The 24,733-nt window shown below is 34.5% G+C and overlaps 2 non-coding genes and 6 pseudogenes across 2 annotated transcripts; 2 read left to right on the top strand and 6 right to left on the bottom strand.

Annotated features, from left to right (window-relative positions):
• Positions 1-4,367: 4,367 nt before the first annotated feature.
• LOC128289035 (photosystem II CP47 reaction center protein-like) lies at positions 4,368-5,985 on the bottom strand (annotated as a pseudogene).
• A 5,979-nt stretch (positions 5,986-11,964) lies between these two features.
• Positions 11,965-12,038, top strand: TRNAP-UGG (transfer RNA proline (anticodon UGG)). Its single transcript has one exon. It is a non-coding gene; the product is annotated as a tRNA-Pro (tRNA).
• Positions 12,039-12,214: 176 nt separating this feature from the next.
• TRNAW-CCA (transfer RNA tryptophan (anticodon CCA)) lies at positions 12,215-12,288 on the top strand. The gene has a single exon. It is a non-coding gene; the product is annotated as a tRNA-Trp (tRNA).
• Positions 12,289-15,550: 3,262 nt separating this feature from the next.
• On the bottom strand, positions 15,551-16,502 carry LOC128289037 (cytochrome f-like; annotated as a pseudogene).
• Positions 16,195-17,896, bottom strand: LOC128289038 (chloroplast envelope membrane protein-like; annotated as a pseudogene).
• A 13-nt stretch (positions 17,897-17,909) lies between these two features.
• On the bottom strand, positions 17,910-19,767 carry LOC128289039 (photosystem I assembly protein Ycf4-like; annotated as a pseudogene).
• A 457-nt stretch (positions 19,768-20,224) lies between these two features.
• LOC128289040 (acetyl-coenzyme A carboxylase carboxyl transferase subunit beta, chloroplastic-like) lies at positions 20,225-21,725 on the bottom strand (annotated as a pseudogene).
• Positions 21,726-22,416: 691 nt separating this feature from the next.
• Positions 22,417-23,889, bottom strand: LOC128289036 (ribulose bisphosphate carboxylase large chain-like; annotated as a pseudogene).
• Positions 23,890-24,733: the final 844 nt, after the last annotated feature.

Below are 24,733 nucleotides of genomic sequence, written 5' to 3'. Positions count from 1 at the left end.
TATTCATGCCTGTTCGAAATGCGAATCATAGTATTCATTGTTATGGGAATGATAATGAAAAACAGGAGATACTTTTTCTAGAAATATGGACAAATGGAAGTTTAACTCCGAAAGAAGCACTTCATGAAGCTTTCTCGTAATTTGATTGATTTATTTATTCCTTTTCTACATACGAAGAAGAAAAACTTTACATTTAGAAAACAATCAACATGATGTTACTTTACCTTTTTTTTCCGTTTCATGATAGATTAGTTAAACTAACAAAAAAAGAAAAAAGAAATAGCATTGAAATATATTTTATTGACCAATCAGAATTGCCTCCCAGGATCTATAATTGTCTCAAAAAGTCCAATATACATACATTATTGGACCTTTGAATAACAGTCGAGAAGACCTTATGAAAATTGAAACACTTTCGCATAGAAGATGTAAAACAAATATTGGGCATTCTAGAAAAGAAGTAGAAAAGCATTTCGAAATTGATTTATCAAATTTTAATCCAATGGATTTTGAACCTTCAGCACAATCCATAGATTCGGACCAGAATTGAATAAATGTATCTAGGAGAATTCACTTTTGCCTTTTGAAGTGACTACTCCCTCAGATACGCACATCATGATATTTTTTTTTTAATTGATTCAATTTAAAAAGACCTAAAGTTAGGGATTTATCAATCGGTAATGTTGCGTTCAATACTCCAACCAAAGGGCTACTGCAGTACCAATCAAAAAACGGTTGTCGCTACTGGACGACGAAATGGATTTGGAATTTATTAACATTTTCCAAAAAACGGTACTGTTAATAATCCCATGGGTACTGAAACCATTAAAGAACACCCAATAACTTGTTAGGTACTGTACGAAGTATTTGAAATACAGGAAAGAAATACCATTCAGGTAATATTTCCAAAGGAGTTGCAAAATGGATCCAAGGGTTCACCAATCATTGAAGGTTCTAGAACCGCTGCCCACGTTACAAGCAAGTAGTACTGAGAATTACTACTGGAAAAATATATAAAAGATCATTGGCCACGTGGTTCTCCATAATAATTATGACCCATACCTTTAGCTAATTTAGCTCTTTAATACAGGATCGTTCAAGTCAGGTTTTTTTGTTATTAGGATAGGTGAATTTTCTAGATCCATCCCAAAGGAACCGGACATGATAATTTTCATCATCCGGCTCAAGCAAAAGTCAATCGAATCAAATGGATACAAACGGATACCTATAAAATAAATCTATATTCTATATGTTTAAAATAAATCTATATGTTATCCCACACATATGAATGGTTCCATATGTAAGAAAAAAGTTACCCGATTCCATTTTACGGAGTTGCAATTATACATTCCAAGGAATTTCATTTTTACAGGTAAATGCTCAATACCCAAGTAGGCGTACAAAATTGATCGTGATCAAGTGCTTTATGGGTCGTCTTAGGCCTTGCGATTCACCTTTATCCCAAAAATATATCGAGATTTTTTACATACAAAGGATTTACTTGTTACTAATATAGTCTAGCCTTTGCTCTTCTTTAGATCCCTTGTTTCACCTGATAGTATAATTAAATCGGGTCGATGCAGAAGAAATGAATGCATTTTCATACTATTAAGATAAGAAAGTAAAAAAAAAACTAAAATCTAATTTTGATTATGCCAAATCACTTATTCTACTGGATCTTACGGAGCCCTATTTATACACAACATCGTCAGGTCTGATCATAGAAAAGATTCTCTTCAAGCGAACCAGCCTATCCTTTGTATGGGGCTTACACGGTGGTTGAAACAAAGACACATTTGGTTGTGAATTCCAATGTAGCAGATAAAGGCATATTTCTGCACGGCCCAATCAATAGTTCAAGTCACACACTCCCATAATCCATTTTCTTCGGGGAATTCCCTTCAACTATTCATGTCAAATAAATACTAGAATATTGTTGTAGTTGAAAGGAAATATCCAAATACATGTCTTATTTTTTTTTTCAATAATCCATATTTGTAGCAATGAAATACTATTGTTCCTCCCCCAAGTAATAAGATAAATTATTGGTTACAATATAGCTATGGTCTATATTCTATAAAGGACCAGAAATGCCTTGCTTACGTATCATTAGGAAATGCATTAACATAAATACAGCAGTAAGAAGGGTAATACAAAAGTGTAAACTATAAAACGGGTCAAAGTGGATTGTCCCACACTAGCACTTCCACGTAATAACTCTACCAAAGGCGATCCTATTACCGGAATAGCTTCCGAACGCCTGTTACGATTTTGACTGCCCAATAACCAATTTGGTCCTGAGGTAAGGAATAACCTGTTACGCCAAAAGATGCGGTCAACACACCCAGAACCACGCCTGTAACCCAAGTTAATTCGCGAGGTTTTTTAAAACCACCAGTGAGATAGACACGAAATACGTGCAGGATCATCATTAAGACCATCATACTTGCCGACCATCGATGAACTGATCGGATTAACCAACCAAAGTTAGCTTCAGTCATTATGTATTGAACAGAAGCAAAAGCCTCAGTAACGGTTGGACGATAGTAAAAAGTCATAGCAAATCCTGTAGCTACTTGTACCAAAAAACAAGTAAGCGTAATTCCTCCTAGACAATAAAATATGTTAACATGAGGAGGAACATATTTACTAGTTATATCATCTGCAATCGCCTGAATTTCGAGGCGCTCTTCGAACCAATCATAGACTTTATTGAGATAGGTAAACCAAGAGGACCCCCCCCCGAGAACCGTATATGAGAATTTCATCTCGTACAGCTCAAACAAAAACACCCAAGTATTAGCTGAAACGGATATGGAATAGAAAGTTTGAAACTTCTTAATCTTTTCATTCAATTTTATCTGAAGACACAAAAGAGTGAAAATCCGAAAGCTCTTTGTTGTAGTTGTAATTATAATGCCAAAAAATCAAGTCGGCGCAGTCGTCTTTATGTTGATCGTTACAGGCCTCTTGAATCTTCTATTTACCTACTTATTTCTTTTTCTTTGCTTTGATTTGTTCTTTGTATGAAATGTGGCTTTATTCTTGTTTTCTTTCTTTTTGATAGGAATTCTCTTGTTAAGACCCTATGAATCAATTGAAACTTCAGATTCATACCAGAACCGCGATGATTCAATAAAACCTTCAAACTAAGTCCAAAGATTCTTTGAGTAAGAACCATTGGATCATCACTTATTCAATCAATAGAATAGATATAATAAATAAAAATACAAAGAAAAGAAAGGTTTGTCCTTTGATCAAAATAAGCATAAACTAAATGAGAGTTTGAAAGAATAAAAAATCTTTCGATTTATAAATAATATAACTCTTTCTTTGAATTTTTTTTTTGAGTCCGGCCGCGAGGTTTGAATATTAAGTATGAATCATAGTTCAAATACTTTGTGATCCATTTCATATATTCCGTGCTCCAGATACTAGAATGACTATCCGACGGGATAAAACTATCTCGATCAAGATGACAGACCCATTTTCTGTACTATCAATAGGATCAATTATAACAAGTCACACACTCATATTCCGGAAATACAGAAACAAATAAATTTCGCGGTCGAACTACCGAAATAGAATGGGGCTAAAAATCCGAGAACTAAAAGTTTCAATTTTGTATTGAAACGCGAGGCTTCGTGATTCTTGTGAATCTAATTCATTGAAATTCCATCCAGTAAAACGGAAGAATTATAAATCTCCAAAATAATAGATAAGAATATCGCAATAAAGCCATTGCGACACCCATCAAAGGAGTCGTTCCCATCCAGGGGCTACCTTACCATATTCCGAATTCAATGGTTTCAAAAATCCCTACAACAGTTCGTCTTGGACCAGATCTAGAACTACCTCAACGGTTTGTGTAGCCATAAATCTTATTTTGTATTCAGTGAGATCTGTTGACTTTGTATATCATTCCGCTGTAAATAAACAATCTTATCATAGACCCATTGTGATCTTGAAATTATATAATAATGGAAACAGCAACCTTAGTCGCCATCTCTATATCTGGTTTACTTGTAAGTTTTACTGGGTACGCCTTATATACTGCTTTTGGGCAACCCTCTCAACAATTAAGAGATCCATTCGAGGAACACGGGGACTAATTGAAGTAATGAGCCTCCCAATATTGGGAGGCTCATTACTTCAATTGAGATAATGAAAAATCATTTCATTTTTTTAGTTAGAATTTTAGGCGGTTCTCGAAAAAAGATAGCGAAAAAAATTATCCCTAGAGTAGATACTAAGAGGAATGTATAAACCAATGCTTCCATAAATTGATCGTGGTTTACAATTATAGCTTCCGTACCTGTTTATTTGGAATCATCTCCGAATAAAGAAAGAACAAGAATCAAAGAAAAGGCAGCGATTTAAATCAAGATTTTTCCAGCAGCCTATGGCAAATCACAAATAGAAGTAGAAGCAAAAAATAACAAAGCAATCTTGCATCAGACTACTTGTCTTCTTGTAGTTGGATCTCCAAGTTTTTGGAATGCTCCAAATTCCACTTGAGCATCCAAATCTGGATCAATACCGGCAAAAACATCTCTGAACAGGGTTCTAGCACCATGCCAAATGTGTCCGAAGAAGAAAAGCAAGGCAAACGAAGCATGCCCAAAAGTAAACCAACCCCTCGGACTGCTACGAAAAACACCATCGGATTTCAAAGTAGCACGATCTAATTCAAAAATTTCACCCAATTGAGCACGTCTAGCATATTTTTTCACAGTAGCAGGATCACTATAACTCACTCCATTGAGTTCGCCGCCATAGAACTCAACAGTTACACCTACTTGTTCGACACTATACTTTGATTCTGCCCTTCTAAAAGGGACATCCGCTCTAACAATTCCGTCTCCGTCTACCAAAACAACCGGAAATGTTTCAAAAAAAGTAGGCATACGACGTACAAAAAGTTCACGCCCGTCTTTATCTCTAAAGATAGGGTGCCCTAACCACCCAACGGCTATTCCATCCCCGTTGTCCATTGAACCCGCTCTGAATAATCCTCCTTGCCGGATTATTGCCAATGTAATCATAAAAAGCTAATTTTTCAGGAATTTTAGACCAAGCTTCTGATAAACTTTGATTTTCGGCTAACCCAGCACTAACCCTTCGATATATTTCTTGCTGGAAGTATCCTTGATCCCATTGATAACGAGTAGGACCAAATAATTGATGGGGTAGTTGCTGAACCATACCACATAGTTCCGGCAACAACAAAAGCTGCAAAAAGACAGCAGCTATACTACTGAAAGGACGGTTTCAATATTTCCCATACGTAATCCTTTGTATAAACGTTGGGGCGGGCGGACACTAAGATGGAATAAGCCCGCTAATATGCCCAATGTCCCTGCTGCAATATGATGAGAGGCTATTCCTCCCGGAACAAAAGGATCAAAACCTTCCACGCCCCACGCCGGATTTACAGGTTGACCTGCCAGTTAGTCCATAAGGGTCCGACACCCATATTCCAGGACCATACAATCCTGTTACATGAAATGCGCCAAAGCCAAAGCAAGCCACCCTGAGAGAAATAAATGAATTCCAAAAATCTTGGGCAAATCCAAAGAAGGTTTTCCTGTGCGCTCATCACAAAAAATTTCTAGATCCCAATATACCCAATGCCAGATAGCTGCCAAGAAGCACAAGCCAGAAAACACAATATGTGCTCCGGCCACACCTTCGTAACTCCAAATACCCGGATTTGTTATAGTCCCCCCTGTAATACTCCAACCGCCCCATGAATTGGTTATTCCTAAACGAGTCATGAAGGGTATAACGAACATACCTTGTCTCCACATTGGATCAAGAACGGGATCGGAGGATCAAAACGGCTAATTCATATAGAGCCATTGAACTGGCCCAACCAGCAACCAGAGCCGTATGCATTATATGAACAGAAAGCAAGCGACCGGGATCATTCAATACGACAGTATGAACACGATACCAAGGCAAACCCATGGAAATACCCCTTTATCAACGAAAATAGACACTATGTAACTTTATTGCATTGAATACCTCCCTTTGGGTGGATTCTTTCGAGAAAGGATTAATATTTGTTCTATTCCATTAGTAATTAAGGGAAGAATTCGGCTCAGAAGAAAAAAGAGAAGCAGATCTATTCTATACCCGATAAGTATCAATACGCAATGGGGGTTGATCCTATTTTTTATGAATGAACGTATCCCTATTTGTTCATCATTCAAAGGACCTATTGGTAAGAATTCTCTTCATTCATTCTGTCTTTCTTTATTTTATATTTTATGGCCTTATTCTATCTATGTATAAAATATGAGGCCAATATTATTAAGACCATTATTACGCTTCCAGATCAAAGTGAAATATAGTATTTAATTCTTTTTCTTTCCTTTAATGCCTATTGGTGTTCCAAAAGTTCCTTTTCGAAATCCGGGAGAGGAAGATGCAGTTTGGGTTGACGTATAGTGCGACTTGTCAAATATATTGGGTCATATGGGATTCCCCCGTTCTCTCGCCCGATCGAGATATCCTCTGTTTCGCCCAAAAAAGATTGATTGAATTATCAAAATTTGTAGCGTGAAGTGTAATGAAGTGCAATTAGAGATCCATTTCATTTTTTTGGGGGGGTATCCAGATTAATATTTTCAATTAGAATGATTTATGGTTGGCTTGGTTGGACCGAAAAAATGAAGCATCCAGGCTCCGTTTAGAAAAAACCCAATTGGTAATACATTTATGATTACCACCTATATCATAATCATAAATCTTTTTATTTACAAATTGAATAGAAATAAGAACGATTTCAAACTATTAATCAATCGAATAATATGAGAAATACGTTGAATATTTATGGAAAACATGAAAGAAAAGGAATTAAAATAAAAAGGAAATGAAATCATAGCAAAAAGATGTGGTATTGGGTCATTTGTCCTATATGCGCAAATCAAAATCAAGTGGATCTTTACTCGGAGTAGAGCATAAACCTAAAAAATTGAATAAAAAATTGATGAAACCCATTCAGGAACAAGAAAATGACATCGTGATTTGGATTGAATCCCAATGAAAAAAAAATAGATCAATGAAAAGTTTGTGCGATAAGTTTAGCGAATTTTTCTATATTATAGATTATAGGAAAACGGGCCAAAACTTATCTTTCTTTAATTTCATTTTATTTAAAAAATGTAAGAAAAGGCCCCTTCGTTAGAAATTAGAAGTTAGAAAAGGCACACTAGAAAAACGAAGGATGGCTGGAATCTACACATTGATTTTTTTTTCGCAATTTTTGTTGAACCGTATGCATCAAAAGGTGCCTGTACGGCTACTAAGGGATACAATTTTATCCTAATCAACCGACTTTATCGAGAAAGATTACTTTTTTTAGGCCAAGAGGTTGATAGCGAGATCTCGAATCAACTTATTGGTCTTATGGTATATCTCAGTATAGAGAATGATACCAAAGATCTGTATTTGTTTATAAACTCTCCTGGCGGATGGGTAATACCCGGAGTAGCTATTTATGATACTATGCAATTTGTGCAACCAGATGTGCATACAATATGCATGGGATTGGCTGCTTTAATGGGATCTTTTCTCCTGGCCGGAGGAGAAATTACCAAACGTCTAGCATTCCTCACGCTCGGCGCCAATGAGTTTTTTTATTTGATGGAAAGAAAAAAGAAGACTATGCCTTCGCCATATGAAATATGAATTAGTAAGTAATAATAGCATGGCACTTCGAATTCGATATGATATTTTTTTTGATTTCTTTTTTTTTTCAAAACATTAGATTATGTATCGAAAGAGTAGTATGAGAGAAAGGGCATTTCCAATTTTATCTTAGCTTTCGTGGGCCCATCTCAGCGTCACAAACTTTTTTTCTTTTCACACCAGAGGCTATTAACAATATTTATAACAATATTTATGTTATAAAATAAAAGAGTACGAAAAAAAAAGACTATTTTTTTCTTTCTTTTTTTTGAAAAAAAAAAGAAACTTTGGGATTGCTGAATCACAGACGAAATAAATATATAAAGCAACGGAGCCATCATAGTATTTTTGAACTTTTCCGAAAAAAAAGAAGGTGGTAATTGGATTATTTAGTGATCTGGGTCTAATAGACGCTCTCTATTTTCTTTTTTCTTTTTCGATGAAAGAAAAAAGAGAATTCCATTGTAAAGCCGTATGCAATGCACAAAAAATGCCTGTACGGTTGTTCAATTCTATCTTTTTTTCTTATTATTCTTTAGCTATTTTTAGCTATTCTTCTCGCCTCATTATGTGAGTTAGAAGAACCTTTATTATGTTATATCATCAGGGTAATGATCCATCAACCTGCTAGTTCTTTTTATGAGGCACAAACAGGAGAATTTATCCTGGAAGCGGAAGAACTACTGAAACTTCGCGAAAGCCTCACAAGGGTTTATGTACAAAGAACGGGCAAGCCCCTATGGGTTGTATCCGAAGACATGGAAAGAGATGTTTTTATGTCAGCAACAGAAGCCCAAGCTCATGGAATTGTGGATCTTGTAGCGGTTAAATAAGTTAAATAACAAATAGCAATAGCAACGATTTAACACCAATCCACAATTTAATTAAGATTGATTTAATCCCTCTTCTTCCTTTCCTTCTTAACTTAAGCCTAAAGCCTAAGGGGTTAATATTTTATTAATCTATTAAATAGAAAAAGAAGTAATTCAGAATCATCTGGTTAGGATCGATCTAAACCAGTCTATTATGTATATAATTCAGTATGCCAACTATTAAACAACTTATTAGAAATGCAAGACAGCCAATTAGAAATGTCACGAAATCCCCTGTTTGGGGGATGTCCTCAGCGCCGAGGAACATGTACTAGGTGTATAAAGGACTTGTTCAGATCATGGGCTGAGAAAAAAGAAACAACTTTTTCAGTATCAACGATCCGTACCAGTGAATAGAATGGGGTTCGTCCGTTCACTATCTAAAAAAGCTAGATCTACCATATCCTTCTATTGTGTATGAAATTTATGGTTTCCATTGGCGCAAATCCAATCTTAGAATTTAAGATGAGAAAAATTCCCATTGGTAGCAAATGCTTATCCATTAAGCGGGAAAATCCTATTTAAAAAGCAAAAGATTATGCTTCGACTTGCTTGCAAAGAACGGACTAACAGGGTCAGCTGCCCAATTAATCCTCATCCTTACATACCGTTACTGTATAAGATAGATCTCGTTGTGAAAGATCTATTACTGGAAAATTTATGAGTAGAGCCGAAGAGTGTGAACTGTACAAGTTACCAATTAAATGAAGGAATGAGCTCCGGTGTATAGAGAGGACCTCACCGTTTAAGAAGTAAACCATAGAAACGATGGAACCCACTATTTATTTATCCATTTCTATTTACCCTTTATTTTAGTTAATATGCTTTTTTGATACCTAGTATCAATACAATTTCTTATTTCAAGGCGAAATGAAATGCCTAGAAAAAGGAAAATCGTGGTCGGGACGGTTAGAGTAGCAAAAGCCATTGGAATTTTTATTTTATACATTGAAGAATCCGTTTTGTTATTAATAGACTAGAAAAGAATAACTGAAAGAAAGAATTAGTTATTCATCAAAATTTCTTTTATTCAATGACCAGAATTAAACGGGGATATATAGCTCGTAGACGTCGAAAAAAAATTAGTTTATTTGCATCAAGCTTTCGGGGGGCTCATTCAAGACTTACTCGAACTATTACTCAACAAAGAATAAGAGCTTTGGTTTCGGCTCATCGATAGAGATAGGAAAAAGGATTTTCGTCGTTTGTGGATCACTCGAATAAATGCAGTAATTCGTGGGTGGGGTATCCTATAGTTATAGTCGATTAATACACAATCTGTACAAGAAACAGTTGCTTCTGAATCGTAAAATACTTGCACAAATAGCTATCTCAAATAGGAATTGTCTTTATATGATTTCCAACGAGATTAGAAAATAAGGAGATCGGAAGGAATCCAACGAAATGCTTTAAATGAAATGGGGTTCCTCGAGAATGAACTCGGGGAAGGTAGAGTAGAAATTAATATGATAAAAATTCTGATTCTGATAAGGTCATCAAAACAAGATGAGCGAAGACGCTCAATAAAAAATATTTTTTTTCTTCCCAACCGGATTCGATTCTTTGAAGGGGTGTTTATTTATTTCTGGTTCTAAGAGCAGTAGTTCTAGTGGTCGACTCGCTTCTTTCAAACTGTTTCTCATTATTAAGAAAGGGTAACGAAGATAAAATACGAGCTTGTTTTATAGCAATAGTAATTAATCGTTGTTGTTTTAAGGTCAATCTATTTACTCGCCTAGATAATATTTTTCCTTGTTCACTAATAAATCGACTAATTAAACTCATGTTTCTATAATCAATTCGATCCCCCGATTGGATCGGGGGCAAACGCCTACGAAAAGATCGCTTGGATTTAAGAAAGAGTCGCTTGGATTTATCCATGATTTCTTTATTCCTTATTTCTAATATTTCTAAAAAGAATCCTATCCCTATCTCTATTTCTAAAATCCTATTTTGAAAATTCAAATTATAGAATTAATATAATAAATAGGATTTGGTTTGTTTATTTTATTATTGTATTGTTTATTTTATTATTATTTATCATTTCAATATATAATTTAAATATATATAAATTAAAATATATTAATAATATTTAAATAAATAATATTAATAATATAGAAAGAAAATATGCGTTATATAACTAATTATATACTTAATATATTATATACCTAATGTCATATTTTCATATTCTCGGGAAGTGGTGACATACGAGCACTTGATTCGATTTATTTCTTTATCTCCCCGTGAATTGTATGTTTGTAACAATAAGGACAGAATTTCTTCAATTCCAATCGACTGGGCGTATTGTGTCGATTTTTTTGAGTAATATACCTGGAAATACCCGTTGATTCCTTATTAACGCCGTTTCGAACACAACTGGTACATTCCAAAATAATCGTTACTCGGACATCTTTACTCTTGGCCATGAACCTCCTTTGAGTTTTTAATTCACCCAACTTTTCTATTTTCCGATCAAAAGCGAAGAAGAAAGGAATGAAAAAAAGAAATAAAAGTTGTTAACTCAAAACCAAATCTTGAAAGATTTTGTTGCAATCAATATAGTAAATCAATATAGATTTATAGTAAATAATAAGAATAAGTAATACAACGATTTCGAACTCTATTTAGAATCAAACCACCGTACGGTATTTTCTTTAAGTATCTTGTAGGATACTGTTGTTCCAGCCACATTTCTTTTCGCTCTACTAGTAATTTAATTGGAGCTTGAACCCGAGTTTCGGTGAGGTTGAATCCACTTTTTTCGTTCTACCTTCCTTATTTATTTTATCTAATTCTTATCTAATTCTAAAAAAAAACTAAAAAAAGGGGGGGGGCGAGAGAGTAGTCACAGATATTTGATTGTATCTCGATCTAATCTTTTCGCCCTGTCCCGCGACAATAACTCGAATTAAAAAAAAGGGAATGTTAACGCATCCGGGAAGAAACGATTGATCTCTATCAATAAACCCGCTAAAGAACCGAACCAGAGAGTACTTAGTACCGGTGCTACGGAAAGATATGTTTTTAGATCTCGCATTTAAAATCCTCCTTCTTTATCGTATTACATTATGGTAATACATATATAATCGCATGTATGTGTGGTTAAAGACCACTTGGATTTGTCTATTTGTACCCGGAATTCTAATTCAAAATTCAAATTTAAATGTACAATGATTCGATAGATAAGATTTTCCTTTCTTAAAACAGCAAAACAAAATAGGTCCCTTTCCGCCTGAGAATTCCTGCTAAAATATTCATTTATTATTCATTATATGGTTGTTATATGATATGAGACCAAAAGAGGAAATGGAAAGATCCGTTTTGTATATCAATAGATGAAATAAGGTGTGGAAAACAAGACAGGGATTCTCTACAATGACATTGTAGGCCAATTGAAAGGGATGTAGCGCAGCTTGGTAGCGCGTTTGTTTTGGGTACAAAATGTCACGGGTTCAAATCCTGTCATCCCTACCTATTACTTCTCCTTTGAGCAGTAACGAGGGAGTCGTTTTAGATTGATTAAAATTAAGCATACATAATCTATCGTTTTCATATTATATATGATATATGATAGTATAGTTGTGCGCGATGTATTGGGGTTATAAAATAAAAGAATCCTCTTTTTTACAGTCTTATTTATTAAGAAAGCGCTCTTAGTTCAGTTCGGTAGAACGTGGGTCTCCAAAACCCAATGTCGTAGGTTCAAATCCTACAGAGCGCGATTCCGCTCTTGTTAGGTCGAAAATTACACCGAACTGAAAAAAAAAATTGAACAGCAATTGAATTTGACCTCCTTGATTAAATTATTAAATTCAAATTATTAAATAAATTGAAATTAAAAATTTAAGAATTAAAGGGTCAGTCAAAAAAGGGTATGTTAATTAATCAAAGGTCCAACTGATCACCACGTCTGTATTGTAAATATGCGGTTACGAATAATCCAGCCAAAGTAATAGGAATTAGACCTAAGACGATTCCAAATAGAAAACTTCAATCATTTCAATTTATTTGAAAGGAGAAAAAGAAAGGTAATATCTATCCCTAAATATTAATTTCTATTGCCCATGAATATCAATACCTAATAATTGATAATTAACACGGTAAGGAGCTATAGAATATATGGAATAGGGCAGAAAGCTTTGTTTTTATGAATTGTTCGTTCATTGAATTAATTTTCAAATAAGTCGTATCTTACTCAGACCAATAAATAAAGCTGAGGTTATAGTTAAAGCCGCTAGTAAAAACCGAAATAACTAGTTATAGTAGGCATGAAGGAGCTAAATGAAATATGTTCTTTTATACATATGTTTATAAAGCACTTACCTAAGTTTCAATTTTAAACGAGAGGGGATAAGCAAAATACCAATTGAAATAATAAGTTCAATTGAAATTTTTTGCTTCATCAATCATTATAAATGGTATTCACAAAAATAGAGCGGCAGGACAAGAGTAGAAAAGAAAAAGAAATCGATTCATCATCTTTGTAGTTAGGTCAAGAAAAAACCTTTGGATCTAATACAAGAATACAAGAAAGGCCGCCTCACAAATATTGATTAGTAGAATTTTTTTTTATTCCTTGCTCTTTTTTTTTTATCTATATCTAACGACTACTCTTACTTGTTACTAGACGACTAAGCAATTCCTTAAAATAAAAATAAAAAAAAAAAGAGGGCTTCCAACAAAAAACAAAACCTCTTGTGCAACTACGAAAAAAAGTCAATTTTTATATTTCGCATCTAATTGACTTGCGGAAATATGATAATTTCCTTCATGAATTATTATAAACCAACTCGTTGGATTCACGGGTTACCTGATCTTCCGTTTCTAGGCCCAAGCCAATACCTCCAGGAATTTGAGGAATTTTCTATTGCATGATACCTGGTTATACATCGACAAGCAAGAAGAAGAAAGAAATTATCTAGCACTTCACGTCGATATACTGTTTGAAATTGCGTTGCTGTGTCAGAAGAAGGATAGCTATACTGATTCGGTATACTCTAAAAATACCTTTGGTACAATATTGACGATCTCACAAAGATTTAGTTTCGGTGAATTCCATTTACTGATCCCATCTTTTACGGAATCGATCCCCACAAGAATATGTGGAGCTCGGCATGTCTGGAAGCACAGGAGAACGTTCTTTGTTGATATTATTACCAGTATTCGATACTGGGTCATTCATAGTATTACTATACCTTCCCTATTCATCGCGGGTTGGTTATTCGTCAGCACAGGTTTAGCTTATGATGTGTTTGGAAGCCCTCGTCCAAACGAGTATTTTACAGAGAGCCGACAAGGAATTCCATTAATAACTGGCCGTTTTGATTCTTTGGAACAACTCGATGAATTTAGTAGATCTTTTTAGGAGGACCCAATGACCATAGATCGAACCTATCCAATTTTTACAGTGCGATGGTTGGCTGTTCACGGACTAGCTGTACCTACCGTTTCTTTTTGGGGTCAATATCAGCAATGCAGTTCATCCAACGATAAACCTAATTCGAATTAATTATAGAGCTATGACACAATCAAACCCGAACGAACAAAATGTTGAATTGAATCGTACCAGTCTCTACTGGGGTTATTACTCATTTTGTACTTGCTGTTTTATTTTCCAATTATTTCTTCAATTAAGAAAAAAAGAGTAGTAGAATACTAAATAATAGTAGGAATTCTCTTATCCCATTCGGAAGGATTGTATCTCATAATTATCTATGACTGTTTATGTCTTTAGCATGACCACTTGATGAAATGCGGAGGAAGCGGATAAATGGCCGATACTACTGGAAGGATTCCTCTTGGATAATAGGTACGGTAACTGGTATTCCTGTGATCGGTTTAATAGGTATTTTCTTTTATGGTTCATATTCTGGATTGGGTTCGTCCCTGTAATATGGAATAATGGATAATGGGACGAACTAAGTTATAGGCATGAAAGTAAGAACTCAACGGGCCCGCCTCCTCTTTCTTTGTCTGATTCGCGAGGAAGGGTCCTGTTGAATTCTTAATGATCATGATCATAATATTTTGGTCGTATAAATGACAACAAATGGATCACTTTTTCCGATGATTTTTTGAAAATGAACTCAATTTCAATTAATTGATTCATAGCATCTGCTCTTCGATAGTATCTATCGATACTTTCAAGGTTAGAAGAAAAAAGGAATCACCAATTGGATGACACAATACAATATATATTTAATATTTCTTTTTTTTCTGTCGACCAGATTCAAACCTTTTCTAGACTAGTCTAACCTTACTCGATTTATTTTAGTATTTCATCAAAGTTTGAAATTATTTTATAAGTTTATCGCCTTGATTCTATTTTATCAAAAAATCGGTAAGGATTCCTTCTTTTTTTGGTTGTCCATTACTTAGTATATTATACTTATTTCGACTTATTTTATACTTATTATATTATCCTTATTACTTATTCTATTATAAGTAAATCGAAAAATAAAGGGTTCTGAAAAATCTGGAAAAATCGAAACTAAGAATAGAAATCTTTGACGAACGGGTCCTGAATTGAAGATTATTTCGACACAAGAAAAGGAATTTTACACACCTTTTCTTGTGTCGAAGGCTAGAAAGACGAAGAATACTCCTGTAATTATTTGTTCCCTCATTTAATTTATCCTTCCTTTCTATTCTCCACTTACTTATCTTATGTTTAGTATCTACTCAAATTGAATTTAGAAAACAAAACCTATTCTGTAACATTTAAATCTGACACTGACAATAGGAATATAATTACACCCCCCAATTTAGTCCAATTTAGATTGAAAAAGAAAAAAGAGGTAAAGACAAATAGTCTTCTTCACAATATACATATTTTGTTTTGAATTTTGAATGCGGTAAAAGCAATTCCTAGAGAAAGAATAGAAACAAGCAAAAGACTTTTCATCCCTTTTTCATTATACCTAACCTAATTGCCAGGAATAATTTGTTCTTTTTACAAATTTGATGTTGATAAATCCACAGATCTAGAAATTCATTTCGGACACTTGAACCTTCTCAAACTGTTTCTTTTAAGAACCAAAAGATTTGTGCAAAACAATAGATGCCAAGAAGAACAAAAGACCTTGGACGCGTAGTGGGTCTTGAAGTACTATTTCTGCATCCCCTGACCAAATCCACCCACATTAGGATTAATTGTTAATGGTTGATCGAGTTTGATAGATTCACCCTCTGAAACAAGAAGTTCTGGTCCTGGGGATAATATCAACCACTTGATGTCCATCCAAGGCATCCGTTATGGTTATTTCTGCACCCCTTTTTCTTTTCGTATGATTTTGCTTACTATACCTGTTGCCGTAGCATTATAAACAGTATTGTTACTTTTGTTCCTGTCGGATAAATCTGGCCCTTCCCTGTTTCCGCCTACGTATATGGGATATTTTAAGAAATGAGCATCCTTATTACTAGCAGGGTCTGGGGAAAGAATAGGAAAGGTGATTTCACTATATTTTTTACCAGGAACAGGACCTATCACAAGAATATTTTTCTTAGTGGGCGGTAGTTCTGAAAAGACAGATTGCCTATCTTTTCTTTCATCTCGGGCGAAATACGATCAGGCGGGGCTAACTCAAACCCCTCTGGTAAAATAAGAACAGCACCCACATTCAAAGCCCCTTTCTTACCATTAGCAAGAACTTGTTTCAGTTGCATATCATAAGGAATTCTAACAACCGCTTCAAATACAGTATCAGGAAGTACCGCTTGTGGAACCTCAATATCCACGGGTTTATTCGCTAAATGGCAATTGGCACATACAATACGCCCAGTTGCTTCTCGTGGATTTTCATACCCCTGCTGCGCAAAAATGGGATATGCATTTGAAATGGAAGCCCCGGTTATTATATAGATCATGAGCGATACGGAAATGGATCGAGTAATCTCCTCCTTTATCCAAGAAAAAGTATTTCTAGTTTGCATGGTCCAATCATTGATCCCGAAAATTTCTACAATAAAATTAGGTAGGTCACTAGTATAGTTCCCTAGCCACGATTCTGCTATTTACTTTACTGAAAACTGAAAAAAAATGACTGAAACAGAGGAGAAATTGTATTCTCCTGATGGGTAGAAAGAGTAAAGTAAGTACGACTTTGCATGCTTTGCTTATCTCGAAAGTAAGAAAGATTCTAATTGAATCCGTGAATCATTTTTCAGTCATTCATTGAATGATAAATAACTACAAGTGACGGAGATACACGATTTAAATAACGAAAGATCCAATATTTTAAAATTGTATCTAGAATGACTGGAAAAGTAGAAACAAGACCAGATATAATTTGATCATTATGAGCAAATCCAAAATCTTTGTATATAGAGCCAATCATTAGTTCCCAAACCGTAAGGCGAATGAAATCCTATACATAAATCTGTTAATAAAAGAATAGAAAAAGCTTTTATTGTGTCGCTTAAATTATATAGGAATTCTTGAACCCAAGAGTTAAGAATAAGAAGTTCTTCATTCCCCAAAATAGAATAACCACTTAGAATAACGAAACAGATTAGATTGGTCGAGAAGTGCAAAATCGTATGGATATGATCCTCATTGTGCAGCTTGATCAATTGGATCGTTTCTTTTTGGATTCCTATACGAAGCTTTTGTAGATGTGTTTCCGAGTATTCTTTATCATTTCGTCCAACAGGAAGAGTTCCTCTACTTCTATGAATTGTTCTAGAATACTCTTTTCTTGAATATCATTCAAAAAAGTTTCGGATTGCCTAGTATCCCACCAATTAGTAATCCAAGATTTCAGACTTTTATTAAATGAGAGAGAGATCCACCAGGGCAAAAATACTATAGATGCAAGATATAGAAGGGGAGTGAATGCTTTCTTTTTTGCCATTTTTTCATCTGTGAGTTGTTAATGAACCCACCTCATTCGTTGACTTTATGTGATCTAATCTTTCTATCAAGCATGCCTTTCATTATATTATAAAGTAGGGGCCCATGAATCTATTCTCTGTTTTTTTTTGATTCAGTGCTTAGCCCTTGAATCTAATTGAATCTAAAAGAATACAGAATATAGAAAATAAGAATCCACTTTGAATTCGAATGAAATATATATATTATTGTTATATTGTTTTTGTTTCCATATATCTCAATTGATCAAATTCGAAGCAATTGCCCTCTTTTGATAACTGCCCGAAAGAACCGCTTCAAATAATAAAGATTGTTCTATTCAGATTTTGAGACGAAGGAGCGCCCTGTCTATATCAAGATCGCAATCAAATATGTCGAAAATTTTCGCGGGTTATCTAAACTATATATAGTCTAGAGTCCAGCAATAATTGAAAAAAAAATTAGGAAAAATATTATGCTGATCAAAATGAGTGACAAAAAAAGACAGAAAAGTTATCATTACGTTTATCATTATGTTATAAGAAAGAAATCCACTTGTTTAGTTCTTTAGTTCTTAAGGAGCACAAAAGAAAGGATAAAAGGGGAGGGGCCGATTGAGAAAAGAAAAGTAGAGAAAATTTACAAGATATGATCTATCTGTATCTAACGTATCAACTCCAAATATTGCAAATAAAAAGCGAAAGTCTTTATTTCGATTTGATATATGAGATGAATCCAGTATTTCGATTTCTTGCTTATTTTGTTACTGAATTGTTGAGCGGTTTTACATTTACAGACGCATAAAAAACTATTTTTGTGGACAAAAAAAACTGTTTTTTTATGTTATGACTCTTCCGTATACGTCCGCTTTGGTTTGAATGGGCATTCTGAAGAAACTTCAGTTTAGTTCTGCTATAGAAAAAAGAGGATTCTTGGATTGAGCTTTTTCCTCCCGGCGAGAAAGCTTTATTCTGCAATTCATTTCAAAAGACTTCAATCGGTACACGCAAAAAATAGGCCAATTCAGCAGCTTTTTGTTCAATTTCGCGCGGAGTCAAATTCTCATCAGTACGAGTCAAGGGAACGGCCCCCTGGCCTCTGATTTCCATATAAAGGACACGACGAGCATAAATACCCTCTTTAACTTCTATTCTGATGGACTGAATATCTTCATAAGGAATCGTAGAAAGATGCGACGATTTTTTCCAGGAAAACCCCAACGAAAAATACAGACTATTCCCTCCTTTCTATCGAATCGATCATAACCACTGCCTACATTCCAAAAAATTGTGCACCACAAATAGGAACTAATAAAGAGGCCTGCGATCCCATAGAAAGACATCACGATTCCTTGTGGAAAAAAAACTATTTGCTGAGACGGAAATAAAGATATCAAATTCCTACCAAGATAACTAGAAGTTCCAACTAATAAAAACCCTAATGAACCAAAAAAAAGGATAAAGGCCCAGCAAAAATTGCTTGTTTTTCGAGATCCCACTATAAATTCTATCCATATAGATTCTGATCGCCAACTCATACATACTAGATCCAGTTGCATTTTATTCGAATTGAGAGAATAACCAAAAAAATTCGACTTTACTTTTTTTGTTTCCGAAGTAACTCTCATCAACTAGTACTATTTTGATATGAACTTTTAGAAGGAATTCATCAAATTGCTTCGATCTAAAATCATCCCCTTTATATGATCGCCTATACGGATCTACTAGATATATAGACTTTAATTTCATACATCCGTTCGGTACCGATCCACTTGCTATAATTCATTTAACCCTATACCATGTTTACGTATGCATAAGAGGGGCTTTTTCATTTATGTTCGGTTCGGGTAAGCCGGATGTTATACAATATTCTACTAAATAGGTATCCATGACATCTAAGTCTTGAAAAAAAATAGATAAGATTTGGTCTTGGCCCCATCGAATCTAAAAAATCTTAGTTTTTTGAACATACAAAGATAAAGAAGCCATTGCAATTGCCGGAAATACTAGGCCTACTAAAGGCACAAAAATAGAGGGAAAACTGCTGAAAGTTGTCATAAAATGGGTACCTCAATTTAATATTTGTACCTGTTATTGTTATATTGTTTAGTTAGAAATATATCTTATAACGATTATATTATAATTCGTATATTATACTAATTATATCTAAATACTAAGTATATCTAAGCGAATCTATATATCTAATAGATATCTAATAAGTGCAAGGAATGTAGAATTAAATAAAAGGACTTGCCCATCTTTTTAAATCAAATAAAATAGATGTATATGATAAGATAATCCACTTTCTTTATTATCTTACTTTATTCTTACTTTTCTTATTATTCTATTGTTCTTGTCTTCTAATTTGCATTTTGAATTTAATAAAGAAAGAGTTTATTACAAATTGTCGAAAGATTCGATTCGTTAGAATCCGATCCAAGAACAGGGATTATTAGTAAAATAGAATTTTCGGGAGATATAGAAAGATGCAAAACTCTATATTTCTATTCTATTTTTCTCTATTTAAATTCTATATACATACGCAATAGAGGAGGATAAAATTCGTTTTATTTGTCTCTCCAAATTCGAATTTCATTTCACAGAAGGAAAAATTCGCTTTTATCTTGTTGCTAGAGGTTTACTCATTAGTAATATCGGATAATGATAATAATAATTATCCACATAATTTGTTTTTCGACAATTCCTTTTGAACACAAAGTCAAAGCCCATTACGCGGGCTTTGACTTTGATTCTGATAAACTAACTAACTACCTTTTCACTACAAATAAAAAATTTCACTTAAGACTCTACTTGATTGAATTTTGATTCAAAGGAAAAACCGTGGAGCTGAACTAACTCACTCAGAACACCTTTTAAAGGATTACGTGGTACGATTGGATCGAATAAACCCTTATGGAATAAATATTCAGCCGCCTGTGAACCTTCCGGTATTGTTTTATTCAATGTTTGCTCAATTACTTTTTACCCGCAAATGCAATATAGGCATTGGGTTCAGCAATAATGATATCCCCAACATACCAAAACTCGCAGTCACTCCACCAGTAGTAGGAGATGTAAGAATTGATACATAAAATAACTTTTATTTGATTGATAATCATATAAAGCGGAAGATATTTTAGCCATTTGCATCAAGCTCAAACTTCCTTTCTTGCATGCGTGTTCTCCGGAAGCACACACTAGAATAAGAGGTAAAAATTATTGGTAGCATATTCGATCAAACGGGTGATTTTCTCGCCTACTACAGATCCCATACTCCCCCATAAACTGAAAATCCATAACCCTGATTGCTATAGGAATACCGTTTAGTTGACCCGTGCCTGTTTGAATAGCCTCAGTTAATCCTGTCTTTCTTTGATAAAAATCAATACGATCTTTATAAAGCTCTTCTTCAGACTGAAATTCAATGGGATCCAGAGAGATCATGTCTTCATCCATAGGACCCCAAGTGCCTGGATCAATCGAAAGTTCGATTCTATCTGAACTCCTCATTTTCAAATGATATCCACATTGTTCACAAATATTCATTTTGAATTAAGCGATTTCTTATAATTTACTCCATAACAATTTTCGCATTCTGCATTGAACCCACAAATCCTTGTATAGATCGAGATCATTAGAACTTTCTTTAGAGTTAAATCATTACCATTTTCACGAGTTATTATATCGAAATTCTTGCCTTCACTACTATTTCCACCTTCGCCGCAAATGTAATTATAAATATAATTATCATTGGAATTGTCACTACCACTTAAAATGGAACTATCAATACAGATTTGAGAACGAAGATAAGAGTCAATACAACTATTAATGTGATTATTCCAACCACAGTTAGTATCATTATCATACAAGTTAAAATGATAGTGGGCTCATCATTTTCGATCCATTATTCATATAACTAGAATTATGATAACTATAAAAAACTTTCTAGTTCACTCAAAAAGAATGATCATTGTTAAGCTCAAAATTTGATTTTCACTATCAAAATATATGGAATAACGGTCCTGATTACTATCCCTAATTAAAAGGTGTCATCAGAAATGAAATTCTGAATGTCTTTGACGTCAACTAAATGATCAACCTTACTGTAATAACTAGAGCTGTCACTACAATCATGAATGTTTTTATCCGTATCATTTCTAGTCGGGTCTTCGTTTACAGTAGTATTTTCAACAGGACCAAGGCGGCTATCCATTGATTTACTTAGCCCACATCTGTATTCTAATTCTCCTTAGACAAGATCAAATTGAACCATGATTTTCCATAGAGCTTTTTTGCCTCTATTTCCATGAAAGTACAGTAGATGAATAGTCATTCGATGAAAAATCAATTGAATATTTTATTTCCTATCAGAATACGCATACTAGATACAATCACTAGGGTTATTAACGAACAATGAGTGAATATTGAAAGAAACGATTCTCTTTGTGAGAACCTAGAGTAGCAGTTCATTATATATGATAGGATAGAGCTCTTTTTCTTTTGAATTAGAAATATCAATTTTCAATTAGAAATAGTGATTTCCCATGTTGTGTAAAATCCGCACTGAAAAATTGAAAAAGAAATTTTCTCCTATCAAGAACCTTTTTCGTAAAATCTCGTCTACTAATACAATAAGTTTCTATTCCAACACGGAGCCAAAAGGACAACATACAGGATGGGTAGAAGAAGTTGTGATGCTTGGCTCGATCCATGATCCGAAACCGTGGTATATAGGATAGAAAAGAATACACCAATCCTAAGGATCCATACATAGGATTAATTATGGACCCAGGAGAAAATTTGAGTTGTGTTTAGTCTTTTATTTTGTATTTAAGATCTTGTATATCTAGATAAAATATATCTATCAAAAATATAGATAATAGAATCGGCTCAATCTTTTAGTAAAAGATTGGGCCGAGTTTAATTGCAATTCAACAAACCGACAGTAATTACTGGATTACAAAGTATCCATTGCTTCGAATTCAAATTTGATTTATGAAGCTGGTTTATCTCATTTTTCCACTTTATCTAATTTATCCACTGCGTCGAATTCAAATTTGATCGCCTTCCATACTTCACAAGCAGCAGCTAGTTCAGGACTCCATTTGCTAGCCTCGCGGATAATTTCATTACCCTCGCGGGCAAGGTCACGTCCCTCATTACGAGCTTGTACACATGCTTCTAAAGCTACTCGATTAGCTACAGCACCCGGTGCATTTCCCTCAAGGGTGTCCTAAAGTTCCTCCACCGAATTGTAGTACGGAATCATCTCCAAAGATCTCGGTCAGCAGGCATATGCCAAACGTGAATACCCCCCGAAGCTACGGGCAGAACACCTGGCATAGAAACCCAATCTTGAGTGAAATAAATACCACGGCTTCGATCTTTTTCAATAAAATCATCACGTAGTAAATCAACAAAGCCCAAAGTTATGTCCCTTTCTCCTTCAAGTTTACCTACTACTGTACCAGCGTGAATATGATCTCCACCAGACATACGTAAAGCTTTAGCTAGTACACGAAAGTGCATACCATGATTCTTCTGTCTATCAATAACTGCGTGCATTGCGCGATGGATGTGAAGAAGTAGACCATTATCTCGGCAATAATGAGCCGTTAGTATTTGCGGTGAACCCACCTGTTAAGTAGTCGCATTACGATAGGAACTCCCAATTCTCTAGCACACATGGCCCTTTTGATCATTTCTTCACATGTACCTGCAGTAGCATTCAAGTAATGCCCTTTGATTTCACCTGTTTCAGCCTGTGATTTAAAAATTGCTTCGGCACAAAATAAGAAACGGTCTCTCCAGCGCATAAATGGTTGGGAGTTCACATTCTCATCATCTTTGGTAAAATCAAGCCTGCTACGTAGACATTTATAAACTGCTCTACTGTAGTTCATAGCGGATAACCCCAATTTAGGTTTAATAGTACATCCTAATAGGGGGCGACCATACTTGTTCAATTTATCTCTTTCAACCTGATGCCATGAGGCGGGCCTTGGAAAGTTTTAATATAAGCAGTAGGGACTCGCAGATCCTCTAGACGTAGAGCGCACAGGGCTTTGAACCCAAATACATTACCCACAATGGAAGTAAACATGTTAGTAACAGAACCTTCTTCAAAAGGTCTAAAGGGTAAGCTACATAACATATATATTGATCTTCTTCTCCAGGAACGGGCTCAATGTCGTAGCATCGCCCTTTGTAACGATCAAGGCTGGTAAGCCCATCGGTCCATTAACGGTTGTCCATGTACCAGTAGAAGATTCAGCAGCTACCGCGGCCCCTGCTTCCTCAGGCGGAACTCCGGGTTGAGGAGTTACTCGGAAGGCTGCCAAGATATCAGTATCTTTGACTTCATATTCAGGAGTATAATAAGTCAATTTATACTCTTTAACACCAGCTTTGAATCCAACACTTGCTTTAGTCTCTGTTTGTGGTGACATAAGTCCCTCCTACAACTCATGAATTAAGAATTCGCAACAACAAGGTCTACTGATATAAATGAGGAGTTAATGAAACCTTTCGAAGAAATCTTTCAAAAATTATCAACGAATCCGAAAGGTTCCTTATTAGACCATGGTATTTGATTCGCCAAATACATCATTATTCTATATTCTTTCATATGTATGGCGCAACCTGATCCGTGTTTTTCAAGTTTATAATTCCTCACTTTTTTTGAATCAAAATTCTAAATGCAAATGAAATAAATGAAATAGAAATAGATAAGAAATAGATAAATAATATAAAAAATAATACTAATATATATTAGAATATATATATAATAGAATAGATAAATATATAATAGAATTAATATTCTAACATCTAATATAAATTATATATTATAAGCTCAATAAAATAAGAAATTCACCCTTGACAGTAATATATGTTGTATATGTAAATCCTAGATGTGAAAAACAGGCATAATTCCGGCCCTGAAATGAAAAAAAAAGGAATATAGATGGAAAAGGGGAGAGGTTGACGTAAAGTAAAAAAATCGATATGCTAAAATAAAATATGAAATGAAATTGAAACAAGGCTAATGAGATAGAAATAAGGAATCATAAATAGAGTTCGGGTTCGAATTCCATAGATAATATGGATGGTGTTGCCTATAATGATGGACAAATGAAAGACTCTCCAAAATTTTTATTTATCCACTTCCTATTTTGAAAATAGGTTGGTTGAACTTAAAATTCCTTCATTGAATAAGGAACCAATCCAATTGCATGCACTTGAATTGATGGGACCAACGAAATCGAGCGCACAACCCCCATTTCTTATTGAATTAACCGATCAACCTCCTGTCGAAG

This window comes from Gossypium arboreum, unplaced genomic scaffold, assembly GCF_025698485.1.
Source record: "Gossypium arboreum isolate Shixiya-1 unplaced genomic scaffold, ASM2569848v2 Contig00394, whole genome shotgun sequence".
NCBI lineage: Eukaryota > Viridiplantae > Streptophyta > Magnoliopsida > Malvales > Malvaceae > Gossypium > Gossypium arboreum.
This window is presented reverse-complemented; position numbering and strand designations above follow the sequence as displayed.